Here is a 14,363-nt window from a genome sequence, read left to right as displayed (position 1 = left end):
ATTCTCTTTGCCTCCAGAAGCTGAAGCTGGAGAATAGAGCAAAAAACCACAACTTCATCTGTGCTCTGATACAATAAGTTCTGGGCTAAAAGTGTCCACTGAGGACAGTGAGCCAGTGTCTAGGACTCAACGAAAGTGGTGTCTTAACTGAGGCCTAAAGGATCCATGGGAGTTAGCCAAGTCAAGAGAAGCTAAACGGTGTTCCTGGCAGAAGAGACAGCATGTACAAAGAACTTGACCCATAGAGAGCTTGGTACCTCCCAAGAACTGCAGAGAGTACTGGGGTGGAGAGCAATGGAAGGAAGCGGTGGCAATTATGAGCTAAGGCTGGATAAGTAGCCAGAAGCTATATCATAAGTGGCCCCCTAAACCATATTAAGAAGTTTGGACCTTATCTTATAGTCCAAGGGGAGTGAGTGAAGGTTTTTTAAACTGGAGGGTGAAACCATGAGATATAAATTCTGCAAGACACTTCTGGTAGCTGCATAACGTTTGGGTCAAAATGACAACGCCAGAGGAAGAGAGACTGGATCAGAGGGTATTGTGGCAATCCATATGAAAGATAATGGTGGCCTGGACTAGTGTCACAGCAGTGGGCACAGAAAATACTGGAAGGATTGTAGAAATATTTGTAATATATGGGCACCTGGGTGCCTCAGTTGGTTAAGTGTCTGACTCTTGGTTTCAGCTCAAGTCATGATCTGACAGTTCGTGAGTCTGAGCCCAATGTAGGGCTTGCACTGATAGTGTGGAGCCTGCTTGGGATTCCCCGCTTCTCCCCCCCTCCCCGCCCCCACCCTGCTCCTCAACCTCTCATGCACATGCGTGCTCTCCCTCTCTCTCAAAATAAATATATAAACTTATAAAAAGAAATATTTGTGTTGTAAAATTACTGAATAGATATGGAGTTAAGAGGGGGAGAGGAATTAAGGATGCTGCCCCTGCTTTTAGACTTGGGTAACTGGGTGCATAGTGGTGGTTTTCAATGAAATTAAGAACCAAAGAGAGGGAACACACTAGAGAAAGTAAACAGTTCAATTTCCGACATGCTGAGTTTTAGGTGTTTGGGGGAAATCCAAATGGAGATAGCTAGGAGGTGGATGGCTGTATGGATAGCTCACAAGAAAAAAAGTGGGGTGAAAGAATGTATTTCAGAAACCATAGGAACAGATGATACCACTCAGAGAGAATGTGAGAAGTAAGAACATCAAGACAAGAACTTTAAAGGGGCACCTGGTGGCTCAGAAGGGTGGGCATCTGACTCTTGATTTGGGCTCAGGTCATGATCTCACAGTTCATGGGATTGAGCCCCTCATCATGCTCTGCGCTGACAGCATGGAGCCTGCTGGGGATTATCTCTCTCCCGCTTTCTGCCCCTCCCATGCACACATGCTCTCTCTCTCTCAAAATAAATAAACTTAAAAAGAAAAGACAAGAACCTCAAAGAACCAACATTTTGAGGATGGACAGAAAAAGAGGAAGTAGAAAATCAAGGATATTATCATGTCAAGTAAACCAAGGAGGTAGGATGTTTCAAGAAATAGGGGCACTCAGAAGTCTCACCTGATGCTCAACATTCAACTGAGGTGAGGATTAAAAAGTCATCACTGCACTTGGCCACTAGATGGTCCTGGTGATTTGGCAAGTGTAGGGTCAGAGGCCACGTAGGAGAACAAGAGGGAGGTAAAGGGGTGGAGATGCTGAGCATTATGGCTGTTCCAAGAAGTATAGGGCGAAAGGGGAAGAGAGACAGGATAGTCAGTGAAGGTGGGGTGGGGGAAGGTGCAGAGTCAGTGGAGTTTGTCTGAGGATGGGAAGACTATTTTATTACAAATGGCTGTTTTGGGGCACCTGAGTGTCTCAGTCAATTAAGCATCCAACTCTTGATTTCAGCACAGGTCATGATCTCATAGTTCATGAGTTTGTGTGCTAACGATGCAAAGTCTGCTTGAGATTCTCCCTCTCTCTCTGCCCCTCCCCTGCTTGTATTCTGTCTCTCTCAAAATAAATAAACATAAAATAATAAAACCAATTGGCTGTTCCAAACTAAGCTACACACTCCTAGGCTCCTTAATGCAGTATTGTCTTGTTTTACCAAGACTCCTAAAATTTATTCTCTCGAATGACTATTAAAAGGCGCAATAATTGGACAAACAATGTCAAGTACATCCTAACAAAGGAAGCACTTAACAGCTCCTATGAATGTCAACATAAACTAGTCCAGGCAAAAGATATTTCTAACAATATATAAAAGCAGAACCATGAATTTAGCACTCTAAAATTTGTTTTCAAATAGCTGAGAAAGAGTTCTTTTGAGATGTGTTTCCTCATCTTTAAAATGGTATGAAAAGAAAACTTGAAGAACAGGAGTGAGTATGCACCTTTTTGTGTACAGGTGAAGTTGTACTTTTACTTGGAATATTGGAAGCTTAACCTTGATATTGCTAAGGCCTGGGGCAGGTGTGGAGGGTATAATTGTTGCAGACGAAGTAGGGTACTCCAGCTTATGTGAACTTTTGGTTTAAATTCTTTTTTTAATGTGTCCATACTAATTCTCTTGAGAGATCAGAGACAACCACGAATAGATTTCATAGGACATGGAAGTAAATCATATTTTACTCACCTATGACATCACAAATCTTTTTGGTTTGTTAATGCGATCACCTATAATTTATTTTAATGCAAATTCCTATACGGCAGTGAGAAAAGAACATTTCATCTAAACAGTTAAGTGGGGCCCTCCACACACCTCCATCTTACTGAATGAGCTGGCAGCAAACACAGTAGAATTTTGGTGAGAGATGAACAGGCTGAGGCACAAAGGTCACCTCTAAAATGGCAAAATGGAACCATTCCCATTCTCCTTCCAAAAGAAGAAACCACAACTGTGTATTTATACTTACTTTTTATATTGAACAAAATGAGTATGATTTGGAACATAATTGAGAATCAAATTCACCACCCCCCATAAATGGATAGTGAACAAACTTGGTCTGAGAATCATTCCATTTGTTTGAAGCAAACACAGGCTTTGGGTCATGATAGATAATGCCAGCTACCATTGTTGCTAGATGCTATTTAGAGCCTTTCACGTGGGCTAACTCATTTGATCCTCACAATTCTTGAAGTACATGTATAAATACTTCCATTATAGATGAGGAAACTGAGATACAAAATATTAAGTAACAGTCTGAGGCCATCAAAGGTGGGAAAGTGAAGGTTTGAATCCAGTGAAAAGGTCTGCCATTGTCGGCACACCACTCTTCTGTTTCCCGTGGAGGACGCCAGGTCGTCCTCACGCTCTGGGCTCAAAGGCTGAGTGGAGAATACTTAAACCTTGTGGAAAATCCATATTGCCTCTTATTAGCATGGGCTTCACATCTAAGGAGTGGCAAGAAGAACTTAGGGCTAATTACTAAGGGAAGTCAAAGTTGGCTGGGGAAAATTCCAGTCAGGACATTTGAAAGCCGGTGTGATGACACCATCTGAAGAAAAGCCCGAGGACATCTTAATAATCCTCTTTACCAGAACTGCATCTGGCTCCACTAGACAGGGGACACACTGAGAACCTAAGTGCTGCCATCCTTGAGATATGAGAATGTCCCTTCTGACTCTCAACCCGTAGGGACTGTGCCTTGAGGAAGCCATACTTCCTCCCTGCCTGGCTCTATTAACACTATCAAGGCCACGACAGTGCTCACCAAAGGGAAACTCACTCAGTTGTAGAATCTCCCTTCCCTTCCTGAAAAACAGGTGAAAAGCGGATCACTCAGAAATGGTGTCAATGTAGTCCTGCCTGAAGGCAGAGAGCTGAATAAGCCAAATTGCCAAGGGCCTCCCCGAGCTCTACATGATTTATTTAAACCATGGAGAGTCTTACAGAATGAAGAGCCAAGTTTTACTTCTGCTTTCCCAGGCCAAATCATCTCTCCGGGCCTCTTTTTATAGCCTGACAAAAAGTTTTAGGATGTCCCTAAGGAGAGCAAATTTCATTATTGCTCCTATTTACAGATTCAGCCAGAGCATTAACTGACTGTCTCAAGAACACAAACCAAGACATCTGTGGAGCCAATATCAACATGGCAGTGTCTCAGATTCCTGTCCTCTGCTTTCACAGAGCGGACCACAGCACCGGCAGATTACCCTGTACGGAAGACCTGAGTTGTGTTCATAACCCGGCTGCACCCAAGAAAACCCTATCATTCTGGAGTATAAATTTGGAATTTGTGATTCCTTGATAGGGACTGAAATTTGCTTTTGCATTTGTTACAGGAGAAGAATGGCAGCTTTGAAAGAGCCCTGGGGACCCGGGTTTATTTCCAGGAAGATCACTGACTGGCTGGGTCATCCTGAGAGTCCTGTGGTCTGTCCTGGCCTCAGGTTCTTTACCTTTAAGCTAAGGAGTGTGGGGAAGGGGCTATTCTAAGGACATTCCAAGTTCTTTTCTAAATCTAAAGATAAATGATACACAAAGATGGCAATAGCCATATTTAAACATGTAGGCAAAAAAATGAAGATGTGATTTGGGGCACATCTTCATCCCTCTGCCATCCGGGTCCTAGTGGAGCTTCTTAGACTCTCTGTGGTCAGGACTAGGGTTTTACCTCCACCCATCACACACCAGTGCTAGCAGCTGGCTCACGACGCATGTGACTTACCATGGGGGTGTGACAACACCCACACGGGTCTGTTTGGTGAGACAGGTCCACTGTCACCCTCCTGGTGGCCATGGCAATGTCAAATTGCTATGAAAGTGCCCAAACACCTTACTAGAAATTTCTGTCCTTATCTTGTCATAGACTGTAATAAACAGTTGCCTGACCAGAAGCAGCCCATGGACCATGCTTTGAACAGCATCGGTTTTAGCCATTTCTCTCTAACAAAGCAAGTCTCCTAAGGACCTGAGCAGGGCATCACTCAGATAACCCAGATGATTTTTTTTTTAATAAGCAACTGGAAAGCACAAAGTACCTTTAAAAAAATAATAACAACCTGCTGAGATAACTCCAGGCTCTCACCCTATTCAACCAGGTCCACCCCACAATTGATCTGGATTCTTCTCAAATCCACCTATCATATTGCCCTACTTCTTCTGCTCTTGGTGTTGTTCTTTTTCATCCTCTGCTTTAGCTGGTGGGTCCTAGGCAGGCTGAGCAGCCCTGGAATTCCTGCTGAGGGCCTCGGGGTAGTAGACATGAGCTGATCACAGAGCAGGATGGAGCCCGAGAGGCCAGCAGCTGCCCTGGGGACAGAAGCCGCTTCTCCTGCTTATATGGGAGCAGCCACTCTACCTTCAGGGCTGTGCTCCCAGCTCCACTTCCCTCTACTGCCCTGAACCTGTCAGCAGTGAAGTCTGGGGTTTTCCAGTCACCACTGGACTCATATGTCTGAAACCATGCTAAGCTTAGGGGGGTGACATCCCCCTCTGCTGGTTCTGAAAGTGGAGAGGGGATCAGCTAAAATCAAGCAATTGGGATTATTAACATATTGTACATTGTCACATCACTCTTTTATTTTTATAATAAAAGCTAGACTCTATTGGGTACTAAGTCCTAGATCCATCTAAGCACTCTGCATATATTAATTTAATCACCCCCCCACCTAAGAAAGCTCATCTCATTGTTATTAGCTCCTTTTTGTAGAAGAAGAAATTGAAGAAGAGAGAAGCTAGAAGAACTTGCCTAAGATTTCACAGGAGGCAAGTGGAGTCTCTGGATTTGAACCCAGCAAGTGTAATGCTGATGCTCAAGTCCATAACCACAGCTCTGTACCGTCTCTAGATGGAAATGTTGGCTTTGCATCTCATGACAATCCTATGGACGATCTAAGGCTGATGCACAACAATTAAGTTGAAAAGTATTTATTAAGCAACTTACTAGACATCAGGCAGTATTCTAGGCATTTGGGATACATACAGAAAGATATGTCCACACCCTAATCCCTGGAACCTACAATGTAACCCTATTTGAAAAGAAGGGTCACTGTAGATGCAATGAACTTAAGGCTTTTGAGATGAGTTCATCTGAGATTATCTGGATGGACTACAAGTCAATGACAAATGTCCTTATAAGAGATAGAAGAGGAGAAAGCACAGGAGAAGAGAGCCCCTATGAAGACAGAGGCAGGGGCCAAGGGGATGCAGCTACAAGCCAAGGCACCCATGGAGCCACCAGAAGCTGAAAGAGGCAAGGTAGGACCTCCCCTAGAGCTTCTGGAGTGAGCACAGCCCTGCAGACACCTTAATTTTGGACTTCTGGCCTTTAGAGCTGTGAGCAAATATATTTTTGGTTTCTTAAGCCACTAAGTTTGTGGTAATTTGTTACAGCAGCCTCAGAAAACTAATGCAGGGATGACCAATAAAGTCCTTGCTCCCATAGAATTTACATCCTGGCTAAGAATCAACAAAATGGAATGGAATCGAATCGAATCGAATCGAATCGAATCGAATTGAATCGAATCGAATGGAATCGAATTGAATCGAATCGAATGGAATCGAATCGAATGGAATCAAATGGAATCGAATGGAATCGAATGGAATCAAATCGAATGGAAAAAGAGAAAAACACTTGTCTAACAGCTGCAAAACATTTCTCCTCAAACATCACCTTCTCCAGGAAGTTGTACCTGCACTCCCTAATCTGAGTGTGAAGTACCCCTCCCCTCATGCTCCTATAGATGCTTCTTGAACGTCCATGATCAGACCTTTCCTACAATTTTACAATGGATGGTTCTCGTGTATAATTCTGTATTCCCCAGCTGCCTCTTAAAGTTTCACGTCCATCTCATCTGGCTTTGCCCGAGATTATGTACTGATGGGGAAGACTGGGAATACCTGGATGACCAACAAGAAAGAGGTGTGTGGAGACCACAAAGAGGGCAGGGCCACTGCACATACTCGTACAGCTTGTTTCTGCCCAAGGAAGAGGGAGCAAAGCAGACTGGAGTTCACCCAGAGCTCTTTCCAAGTGGTGGTTCACTGCCATCATGAGGTAGAGTCTAATTTCCCTCTCCGTGAGTGAGCTGGCTTTCACGGCTCAGGTGAAACCAGCAAAATACAGCATAGGCGATGCTATGACACTTCCGAGGGGCCGGGACAGAAGTCTTGCAGCTTCCAGCTGGGTCCCTTGCAATGCTTGGCCCCCAGACACTGTCCCTTGGGGAGCGCCCCGTCAGAACCCAGCTACCGTGTGCTGAGAAGACCAAGCCTGTGGAAGGGCCATGTGGAGGGGCCTTGCATACTAGTCCCAGCCTTTGAGTCACCCTAGCTCAGGCCCTAGACATGCGAGTGAAGAAATCTCCAGGTGAGGACAGAGTGCAGCTGCTTGACCCCCTGCCATTTGCGTCTTCCCAGCTGAGGCCCCACAGGTTGTTGAGAGAGATAAGTCATCCCGCTGTTCTCTGCTCAAATTTCTGCCTTAGAATCTAAGAACAGAATATAAACAAGAGCAGAAGCAGACCCATAAATACAGAGAACAAACTGAGGGCTGCCAGAGGGGAGGGGAAAGGGAGTGGGGATGGGAAAAACGGGAAAAGGGCATGGGAGATACAGGCTTCCAGTTATGGAACGGATACATCACAAAAAGAAAAGGTAGAGTTCAGAGAATATCGGCACTGGTGTCATAGTGTTGTATGGTGACAAGTGGCAGCTACACTTGAGGTGAACACGGCATGAGGGACAGAGAAGTCCAATCACGATGTTGGACACCTGAAACTAATGTAATGTCTGTATCAACTATGCTTCAATAAAGAAAATGGAATCCATGAGCACAATAAACCGGAAATATTCATTTTGCAAATATAACCGCACATGTGCTCCAAATGTGCTAAAACCAGTTTCTCAAGAAAGGGGCAAGAACGAGGATGTAGGCAAATCCCTCCTAAGAAATGTGTCCCAGCCTGACTCACCTAGCACTGTGCACCTCTTCCCTCTCACCTGGCCTGAAATTCCCACTGCTGACGTGTCCACGTGGGGTAAGCAAGCCAAAGAATCCCTGATGGGCAGAAGTTGCTTTTAGGGTGGGAGAAAGAAGGGGGTCATTTCCTCTCGTGTCCGTGCACAAGGGTGCTAGGGAACCAGGATCTTAAGATGGGAGTCGATCTGCACGTCTCATCTCCTACTTGCTCAGGGGAAGGAAGGCTCGGGCTTGGAGGTGAGACAAGAAGGAACTGGAAAGGCCGGTGGAGGCAGGACTTGCAGCGACAAGTCTCAAGCAGCCTCACGTCCCATCGAACTCTTCTCTGGGCCTCAGCAGTGAAAACAAAGGGCTACAAAGTGGGGTTGTGGCGAGGTCACAGACTTGGCTCTAGGCCCCGAGGATGGAGTGTCAATCCAGCCTGCCTACACAGGTCGGCTCCCTGCCCTGGTCAGAGCCTGCCTGCATCCTCATGGTCACCAGACCACAGCCGCCAGACTCCACCGTCGGGACTCCATGTTGTAAGACTCCAGACTGTCCTCGCTGAAAAGGGTCTGAGAGACCATCCGCTGCCTTCACAATGCACAATTAGTGAAAACCGAAGAAGAAAATATCAACAGGACACCTGATATTTTAGTTTCATCAAGAATATAGAGGTTACGAGGGGCCATATCGCCAGCTTGGGGGCAGAAAAATATGATTTTCAGAGGGGAAACTTTTTGTAGAGGGGAGACCAGGGGAGACCAAAAAGTCTGGGACCAGCCACCAAAAAGGTTGGCTTTGCATAATTTCTTCAACTGTAGCCATTGACCTAAGGAGTATAGAAGCATTCCCCAAATGTGGCTCTTACATCGTCCCTGTGTAGGGACAAAATTCTCCCGCCATTTTCATAACTATGGACACCTTAAACGCAATTTACCTGACCAGTAATGAGGCAGTTATAACGGAGCCCACATAAGGCAGGATGCTTGGGATCTCATAGGAGGGCTCTTGGAAGTGGGCTTTTCCACTGCTGCCTCTATGAGACACATGGGCAGTGCTAACGTGCTGAGCACAACAGAAGAGTGTTTCCTCCCTGACCTGTCCCAGCTTCCAGAGCTAACCACGGGCCACAAGCATTCACACCTCAGAGTCTGTGAAGAGGGACTTTTCTATGTGGTCTCAGAGGGCAGGGACCAGAGAACCACTGGAGACTGCCGGGAACATAACTTTCATCCCAAAGGAGGATCCTCTATAACAGTGAGAGTTGTTCCAACGTGGACTTGGGTATTACTTTGTAAGGATGCGCATTCCCTGTCACTTTTAGCCTTGGGGAGAGACTACGTATTGCCTCCCACTCACTGGGTTCATTGCAAATTCACGTGTCAGACAGGAGTTGATCCAGATCCCCCCTCAGTTATGTATACGCTAAGATCCTGTGGTTTTATGAGCTGTCATAAGATCACTGCCTTTGCAAAATCAGTGCCGCATTGGACACACACGCACACAAGAAGGCAATCATTTCTCTCTAACTCAGAACTGACTTTCACGGTTCACTGCTTGAGAGAAGCCTCATCCTAAAAGCAACTGGAACATTTGTCATCCTGCACTGAAAATCACTATTGTTATCTTCATAAATCTTTCCCCCTCAGTTTTACAGAGAGATAACTGACATATGTCGCTAAGCTTGAGGCATACGGCATGATGGTCTCATTTACATATATTGTGAAACGAATATCACAATAGGTTCAACTAACATCCATCGTCTCATACAATAAAAAGGAGAAAAAAGGAAAAGTATTTCTCCTTGTGATGGGAACTCTTAGGATCTCTTAACAAATGTCCCCATAGATCCTACAGCAGAGGCGGCTACAGTCCTCATGCTCTATATTACATCCTAGTACTTATTTATCTTGTAACTGCAAGTTGGTACCTTTGGACCACCTTCCTCTAATCTCCCCTTCCTCCCCACCCTCTGCCTCTGATAAACACAAATCTAATCTCTTTTCCAATATGCTTTGGGCTTTTCTGTCTTGTCTGTTCCTTGTTTGTTTGAAGATTCCACGTATAAATGAGATCACACAATATTTGTCTTTCTCTGACTAATTTCACTTAGCATAATGTCTTCCAAGTCTATCCGTATTGTCACGAATGGTAGGATTTCTTCATTTTTGTGGCTGAATAATATTCCATTGGGGAATAATCTTCCACACATGTATATCACATCGTCTTTATCCATTTATCTGCTGATGGACTCAGGTTGTTTCCGTGTCTTGGCTATTGTAAATAATGCTACTATGAACATAGGGAGCAGCTATCTGTTTGAGTTAGTGTTTTCATTTCCTTTGGACATATTCCCAGAAGTGGAATCACCAGATCAGAGGGTAGCTCTATTTTGAATCTTCCGAGTAACCTCCAGACTATTTTCTGCAGTGGCTGCACCCATTTGCATTCCCACCACAGTGCACGAGGGATCCTTTTCTCCACATCCAAGCCAGCACGTGTGATCTCTTGTCTACTTTGCCGCATAAATCTTTTTTACGGTTCTGTGTCTGAAGCAACTTGATGGGGGGACTATCTTAGTATCAACACCTGTAATTCCAGGCATCAGAAGAGTGCTTCTCAGTTGGGGAGGGGGGGGTGCTATTTTGGCCCCAGGGGACATTTAACGATGCTTGAAGACATTTTTGATTGTGCTCTTGGGGGTGGGAGGATGCTACTGGCATCTCCTGGGCAGAGGCCAGGGATTCTGCTAAAGATCCTGTAATACACAGGACAGCCTCCCCGACAGCAATCGCTCTCCGGCCCAAACATCAGTAGTCCTGCTGTCGAGAAACCCTGTTCCAGAAGGTGGAGGAGAAAACGACAACAAAAGCACTGCTCTTAGTTACTGACAACCAACTGTAGTCACCACTTCGCAAAAGCATATGATCCGAACACATTACAACAGTCCTTCAAGATGGGCATTGCTGTCCCCAGGGCACAGGTGAGGAAAGCCAAGGCCAGACAGCTGCATTGTGTCTTAAGATGAAACAACTTGCAAACGCAGAACCAGGGCTCAAATCCAGTCAGTCAGACTCTAAGGGCCAGGTTCCTTACCAGTGTGCTGGGAGCCTCTTACATAACAATATACTGTTTCCTGCAGAGACTCGGGCTGCACACAGTCAAGAAAGTGTGCTTGGGAGCAAAGGGCTTCGGAAGGAGAGAAAGGAACCAAGCCTAAAGTGGAGCCTTTACTTCCTGACAGAACATGAGGGGGCAGCCTTCCGAGCCATGACGACCACTCACAAGGGCACATTTGCTACACCGCTTCCTGAGGAGACACTGTCGGGGGCTGAGGAGGGAGAAGCAGGCATCCGCATCATGAGGTGAACTTCAGTGTGATTTCACTGAACATCACGTCTCAACAACTTTTAACTTAAAATAACCTTTGTGCAGAATTTTTGAGAAAGTGCTTTGGTGTTAGAGCCAGTTGAAATACTTACTTTTTCACTAATTCTTTTAAAACAATCTCTACCCCCAATGTGGGGCTTAAATGCACGACCCCAAGATCGATAGTCACATGCTCTACCAACTGAGCCAGCCAGGCACTCTTCACTTTTTCACTTATTACGGGGTCATTTGGGGCAACAAGTTCCTTTATCTACTAAGCCTCAGTTCTCTGAACAGTTATTACAAGCATCATTGTTATTATTGCTACTTCATGGCAGTGTTATGAGGATAAAAACAAGAAAATTGATGAGTTAAGTGCAGACCAAAATGCTAGCGACCCAGAAGAGAGTAAGAGACCAAGGAATAATAGATGATGAAGTGATCCCACTACCTCCCTCTGTGGTTTATAGTATCTGTGGTTTTATTACGGCAAAACAAGGAGAATGGGAAGGAGACCAGGGCTGAATGCCAGATGTGGCTGTGTGGGGCAGGGCCCCAGGCTGGGAGCCAACAGATGTGGAATGCCCATGTAAGGGCTCCGAGCCTTGCTGCGGAAGAGCAGTGCATCATGGAGTCAAAAATAGGATGAAGAACAGATTGAATTGCAAGCAAGTGTCCTTTGTGATTCCAATGAACATTTCTGTGGTTGCCTTTTCTAGAACAGCTATTTGTGGATGGCTGTCTCCTTGTTGGTTGCCAAAATCCCATCATACAACACACACATGCTTATGCCTAATGTCTCCAGTCTTCAGCGCTGAACCTCGTAACAATGCAGAAAATTAAGCGAATTCTGGTATTCATCAGAGACCAAGAGAAGCACTCCAAGGATCTTAATTCAGAAGCAGAAATGGGCCAGTTCATGTGCATCTTGAACTTTCTTTTTAAAAGCTGCAATGCCCCCTCTCCAGGTTAGCAACTGGGACTTCAATGCTTTATTCAATCAATATTTGATGGGACATATTTTAGAACTGACTGGTGATCAGATGAATTAGTCATCGCTGTGATGAGTCAGTGATTCACACATGGGGCTTTTGTCTCCTGAGAAACTAATCTCCTTCCCCGATTCTGGCCTGTCTCCTAAACCACTTCCTTCGACAACAGCAGCCTTTCTCTACACAGGCATATTTCCTCGGAAAAGGGATCTCTACCCAACTTGCCAAATTAGAGCCTCTCAGAATACCAGAGCTGGAAGATCCTGGAAGACTTTTCACTGAAAAGATGAAGAAACTGAGACCGGAAGGACTGTGAGTCCTGCCCAGAGTCACACAGCAAATTAACAGTAGAGCTAGAATTAATACCCTGGCTTTAGGAGAGCTCGTTCCATTTTCGTTTACTAGTTCCTGAAGTTCCTCATCCTCATTGGGATAATTCCAAGGTGGGGGGAACAAATTTCCCCCGTAGTTTTCACTAATCAAAGAAATTTAACACTTAACTTTCAAAGCTTCATGAACATGCATATCATCCTCATGCAGGGGCTGTGCTAATCTTCTCTGTATCGTTCCAATTTTAGTATATGTGCTGCTGAAGAGAGCGCTAGAACACTACATTGCAAAGACGTGACTAAAACCTGACGAAATTAGAAAGAGGATCTTCAGCAGGAAGGTGACAGGGCAAGTACCAAGACTTGTTAACTGGAGCAGATGTGAAGTAGACACAGGCCGCATGGATCTAACTGTCAGAAGTCTCCAAGGGTAGCAATGTGAGGTGCACGTGTGGCTCCAGAGACCCATCACATACAGTGACAGCACGGACAATGGTTGACAATGAGCCCAAGCCAGACCAATCCTTCAGGCTTTCTCAACATGGCACCCCAATAGGAAATAAAGCACTCAAAGGATGTGACATTTGAAATAAAAAAAAATTTTTTAAAGAAACCTTTGTAAAGATTTTACTTTCAACAATTCTGACCATTTTTAGCCTATTTTACCTCTGGTTTCTAGCAAGCCAAGAAAATAAGTAACAGACTGGGCTATCCTGACACTGGCCAGGGAGAAGTTGTACAACAGAATGACCATCTGTTTATCCATTGTAGTGACCAGCCCTCTTCTTCCTTACCCACGGTCTTCATGTAATCACTGCAGTGCTTTAGTGCTCTTAATTAATTCAATTTTATTTATGGTCTGTTCTTTTTTCCATTTATAGCAACCTTTCTTGAACTTGGCTGTGATTTGCACAGATTATCTGGAACACTCTTTAAAAAAACAGGACTCCTCACTTGGGTCACTGAATCCAAATTTCCTGGAATAAGGCCTGGGAATCTGTCTTTTTTTGTTTTGTTGTTGTTGTTTTGTTTTGTTTTGTTTTGTTTTTACAAAAGCTTCCCAGGTGATTCCAATGCCCAGGATTTAAGAGTCTAGTTCCTTCGTTCATTCGTTTGTTCATTCGTTTGTCCCTTCCTTCCTTCCTTCCTACCTTCCTTCCTTCCTTCCTTCCCTTCCTCCCTTTTTATGGGCTGCCCTCAAAATCTAAGTACCACATAGTACAGTCTTGGAAGAGAGACGTTTTTAGCTCCAAACAACCACCAATTTACAAACAACATTTTGGTAAAATAACAACAACAAAAACATGCCTGTAAACCTGGAACTTGTATGATTGCTGGCACTACATAGAATTTTAGACTCAAATGGAAAGATGGTGATGTTCTTCTTGACGATCTCTAAAGAAAGAGACATGTTTAAGGGCAAATTCTCATGCTTTATTTGAAGTCTTTATCAAATTCAGAATGGCCCATACATACAGAATTAAGACATGGCCTAAATCCTATATACACTAAAGTTATGAATTAGGTTACTATTATCTTTTCTTTTTACAAACTAAATAACACAGATTTCCATTCCTCTTTCCTTGTAGGCATTCTCTCTGCTCTTTGATTACTGTTCTCTATTGTTCCTTCAGGTTCTTCAAACTACTTCTGGTTCACCAGCAGGGACTAGAATGCCTTCAGGGCACAACTGTACTAATATACTTCGTCATTTGAAGACAGTTCACATATCTCTTTAGGAGAATCTAATTTACTGCTCAGGAGTGACTTAGATTAGT

The 14,363-nt window shown here is 44.5% G+C and overlaps 1 protein-coding gene and 1 non-coding gene across 3 annotated transcripts in view; both read right to left on the bottom strand.

The window, feature by feature from the left end:
* Positions 1–14,363, bottom strand: part of LOC144236230 (paralemmin-1-like) — a 136,746-nt gene that overhangs the window by 39,110 nt on the left and 83,273 nt on the right. The gene's annotated exons all lie outside the window — the stretch shown is intronic.
* On the bottom strand, positions 12,752–12,858 carry LOC144236295 (U6 spliceosomal RNA). The gene has a single exon (XR_013336478.1). It is a non-coding gene; the product is annotated as a U6 spliceosomal RNA (small nuclear RNA).

The sequence above is a fragment of the Crocuta crocuta genome, unplaced genomic scaffold, assembly GCF_008692635.1.
Source record: "Crocuta crocuta isolate KB4526 unplaced genomic scaffold, BGI_CrCroc_1.0 scaffold95, whole genome shotgun sequence".
Classification (NCBI taxonomy): domain Eukaryota; kingdom Metazoa; phylum Chordata; class Mammalia; order Carnivora; family Hyaenidae; genus Crocuta; species Crocuta crocuta.
Note: the sequence above shows the minus strand (reverse complement) of the source record. Positions and strands in the feature narration are given on the sequence as shown.